We start from the raw sequence: 4,798 nt of genomic DNA on the forward strand, positions 1-4,798 counted from the left end.
AAATCATATGCAACAAGGCCTCGCTTCTGCCTGTTTGCTTTGGCAGCAGCTGCCTTTGGAGAGATGCGGCTCGCTTAAACAGAGGCCAGAAGAAAGCCCGAGTTCCTGACGAACCGCAGGCAAAATCTGTTTGTTTGGGGGTGAGCTGGAAGTCACTGTGCTCTGCTGGGGGGGCTCGGGGGACAGAGGGAAGCACTGCGGTGAAGTGAGGAGGAGGGGAAAAAGGCTTTGTTTAAACAGATGATCAATGAGCTAATGAATTATGCATGGTACCCCCTCCCTTTGGAAGCACTCTGCTCTTAATGAGTGAACTTGAAGTTCCCAGTTAAAATTTCTGGATCCTGAAGGAGTTGCTCATTCTCTATCGACTGCACCAGTGCCCTTGGCTAGGTGACTTGAGTCCCAAGGTATGTGCCTGATGGGGCCCAATTCCTCATCCCCTCATGCTGGCTGTTCTGCACCAGTGTGAGAGCATCCCACTTGCCCAGTAGCACTGGTCCGTAAGCCTCCACCCCCTGGGGAACGCGACGCAGGCAGGTAGACCAGGCGTTATTGAATACGGCTAAATGTTTGCATTGTCTGAGCTTTCCTCTCTGATGTGGATCGTGTCAAGCCCTCAGTAAAGTCTGGTAGAGGGTTGCACGGCAGCTCTGTTGGGCCCAATGAGCAGCCTGGCTTACAAAGTCCTGCTTTTCATTGAGGACCAGAGGCAGATGTGAAGCCAAGCCTGCTTTTGGCTGGTAGGGCATGTCCTGCACCCACCCTTTCTCTCCCACTGGGGTCCAGGGGCCCGCTACATGAATTCCTTCTAGTTGGCTAGTGCCATCTTCTTGCTGCCCCTTCTGGGATATTCTTGTGGGGTAGGTAGTAGAAATCTCCTCTTCTGGTCAGATGGTCCTGTTGCTGTTCAGGGTCATACCCCCAACCCTGTGCCTGCTCGCTCTCAAGTGGGCAGTAGGGAAGCATTAGAGGAATCCATGGATATATGGCTATGCTGTGTCATCCCCCACCCAACGCAGGATGCAAATCCTACAGAGGATGGCATTGCAAAGTGGAGGATGCAATAGCTACCAACTCGGTCACGGGTGGAAGGACAGCAGACCAGTCTTTTTCCTCTAGCATCAGGTCCGAATCGGGGACTGGTGGAAATGCAGCAGACCGGAGCTGCACGGAGGAAACGTCTTCTCCTGATTGACCCTTTGTCCTGACGCGGATCCCGCAGGGGTAAGGAGTCTGACTTATCTGCTCAGGGGAAATACCACTGCCCAGGTCCTCCCTGCGGGGTCAGGAGCTGGCACGTCTGTGCCCTGTTCATGCGTTTCTCCAAGCTGAATGTGAAATAGCCGCAGACGTCCAGCGAGCGGTCAAGCCTTCCTCACGTCCTTGCGTCGGGGGGGGGGCTCCAGTCCCCAGCTAGTTGTCACTCCCTGTTGTCAGTGTACAGTTTGGGAAAATGCTCTTTGCAAGAGCTTTCGGCAGAGATCTTCAGGGCGTACAAGGAGATGTATTTATAGTGACTGAAAGCTGGTACACGATGTATGCAAGGTGGTTTTTTTTTTTTTTTTTTTTTTAAAAAGGAAGAAAAACAGAAACCCTTTTTCCTGTCTGCTTTGCTTAATAATCTGGAAAAACCTGGCACACTCTCATTGACTGCGGAGGCTTTAATATTTGGCTGATGATGCTAATTTAATTACATGCCAGCAGGTGGTGCACAAGCAGGAAAAAGGAAACAATTTACTATTGTCCTCTTACCTAATGCAGGGCTCCATTACAAATAGGAATTGAGTCATGCTTCTGCCATTCAGCCCCAGAGAAAACATTCACAGTCCCCTAGGACTCAGACACTGGATTTTTTCTTTTTTAATTTTTTCTTTCTTTCCTAACTCTAAATGCATTGATGCTGCTAGACAAGGTTTTTTGGGTAAATCCGGTCTCTTTTATTAGACCAACTAAATGATGCTGCTAGAAATGCGGAGAAGGCGACGGCTTGTCCAGAAGGCTGGATAGATGTCTCTCCGTGCTAACCCAGCAGCTTTCTAGCTCGCTGCTTTGCAGCTCGCTAGTTGGTCTATTAAAGATTACTTGGCTGAAAGAGAATGACCCTTTTGACCTCATGGTTTGGATGATGAGAGCTAAAGGGAAATGACAGGGCGGCTATATCCATTTTGCAAACATTTGGAAGCAAAGAGGTGAAACGGCCTAAGCTGAAAAGGGCTGGTTGGGGGGTGGGAAAATAAAAGATCAGAACAATGTGCTTAGCTGTGACTGAAACAGGTGGTGGAAAAGTAGGGGCAGACCGGATTTCATGCCATTCAGGCCGGCAGAAGATCAAGAACAAAAGGCCCATTAAAATAAGGGAGTTCAGGTGAGAGTGGAGGGAATAGGGAGGACAGGAGCAATGTTGGATATCTCGGTGAGGCAGTAAGTCCCGGGGCTGTGCTTTAGGAAAGGGCCATGGCTGATGCATCCTGTTTCTTTGGAGGAGACCGCGGCGAGGTGTGGGCAGACCACAGACCCAAAGCAGGCAAGAGCTCGCTGCATCTGCTGCCCCATGGTAAAACTGCCGGCATGCCTGCTCTTACCAAGGGCAAGCGAAGGCTATCCTGGGGTGTAGTAGTTTCCTCTTGCCGAGGGGGAAGCTAAGTTACTTGAGTAAAGTTGCATAGAGGACTTAATGGGTGGCGAGTCCCTGTTCTTACTTCACCGTCCGTCTTGCCCAAAGATAATCCAAAGCAGGAATTAGGCAGCTCATCTCCAGGATCCCTCTTCCGCGCACTACTTCCTGGTGCACTCTCCTTGCAGATGCAACCACATGGACAACAGATGGGTGTCCGTGCCCTGCACTGCACCGGCTCGGCGCTTCCCCTCCTTGGCCCATCAGAATAGCTGCTTCGAGGCTCCCAGCCCTCCCGCTATCTCAGCCGGCGAGCTGGGTTGGTCAGCTGTGGCTAGAGGAAAGGAAATAAGCAGGAGGAGCTGGTGTTTAAATGGGGTCACCCTGCCCTACACGGCATTTATCGAGTCCATCCATGCTACGCTCCCAAGAAGAGGCAATGCAGCTCTGCCCCACCCAGTCCGCCTGTAGCTGGGTGTGTTGCCCTGTGTATCTGACTGTGCAAGGGACCTCTGATCTTTTAGAGGACAGCTTTTTGTTTGTTTAATCTCTTTTGCCTCAGCCCTTTTCTAATCCATTCAGCCCTTTGGTTGCATTGGAACAGTTTTATTTCCTAGAGCAAGGATCCATTTAAATTGTTCCCTGTCGAGCATCCGTAGAGGCTCCTGTTTGGCGCGTTCTTTTGATGTGTTCTCCTGGGTGATTTTAAAAACAAATAAAATTGTGGGTCGAGAGAAGGGAGTTTTGCCAATTAAAAAAAAATTCTCCATTTTATCACAAATTTGATGCGTCAAATAAGGAAGCTTTGGGCCCGCTTTTTGCTTACAAGCTGGCTGCAAGGGAAGAACTTCCTGATTAAATAGCCGAGAGGAAATGAATCTCTCTGCTTTTATAAGGCACAAGGTAACAGAAACGTGCTCCACCATACGCAGTCAATGCCTGATGTGCTAGTTCACAAGGACTCCCAGCCACATCATTACACCTTTCAAGGCCTTGATTAGTCCATCTGAGAGATGTGCAAGACAACAGCGCCTGGCACGTTCCTTGTAGCTTTTCTCTTGTTGATCTCAAAGCACTTTTTAGTCAGCTATAATCGTGGAAAGTCAAAGTTTGCTGCTGCAAAGAGCAGGGGTCTGGGTAACCTTTGGCAAGTCCAGCTGCTTTTGGTGCCTCAGTGATTCCACCTGGAAAATGGACCCATGCACCTTGCCCTTAAAACCAGTGAACAAGCTGGGAAATGCCAACTTCTTTCTTTTCTTTCTCTCCACTTCCTGAAAGTTTCCTTTCTTTTTCAAAGAGTAGCTTAGGCCAATGTGGAGGGCCATAGTACAAGTACTCTGGTTTCTTATTAAAAGTGTACTTGATGGAAATGCCCAGACCCCCAGATCATGGTGCCCTTGTGCTAGGTACTGTATAAATAAAGACGATAAATCTTGTTCCAGACCAAGGGAGCATCTCCCATGCTTCTCCCTTCCCTAGTCTCACTGAGATAATTGTATCATGTTTTCAAACAGGGTGGGAGTATCATCCTTCCTCCACCCGATTTCTTTGTTCTTTAGAAATAACTGGATCTCTTTCATCACAGTTTGTTTGTGTGTGTGTGTGTGTGTGTAGATAGATATAGGTGTGTGTGTATAATATGCTTAAAATTAATATATGTTAATGTGTGTGTGTGTGTGTGTGTGTGTGTGTATGTATATAATATATAAATAAAGGTATACGTGTGCGTGTGCTTGTGTGCAACCATGTGTATTATGTGTGCACTCGTGAGTGCACGTGTGTGCATCCGTGTGTGTGTGCGTTTATACTATAAAATGTAGGGGGAAAGATTTTTGTCTCCTCTTATTTCCATGGCAAGAATAACGTGAAGTCGCCACGTTGCCTTGTGTGGGTTCCAGATCCCTGCTCAGTGAATCCATGCACAACAAAGTCAGGCTTTGCTGCTTGTCATCTGGGCGGTTGTTGGCAGCTGCTGAAACACAGTGAAAAACCACCTGAGGGGTTACACGCTCCTGAAAGGGCAGCATGGGATGGCATCTGCTTGCTGTAAAGAAAGCAACGTTGGGTTGAAAGGGTGAATGATAAGTAGCTGGTGTAGGATCCTATAAGCAAAATTTTCTCTTGCCTTCATGGATTCCCCCCCCCCCCCCCCCCCCCCCCCCCCCCCCCCCCCTCTCCCCCCAC

This window comes from Gavialis gangeticus, unplaced genomic scaffold, assembly GCF_001723915.1.
Source record: "Gavialis gangeticus isolate Ggan-Ray unplaced genomic scaffold, GavGan_comp1, whole genome shotgun sequence".
Lineage (NCBI taxonomy): Eukaryota > Metazoa > Chordata > Crocodylia > Gavialidae > Gavialis > Gavialis gangeticus.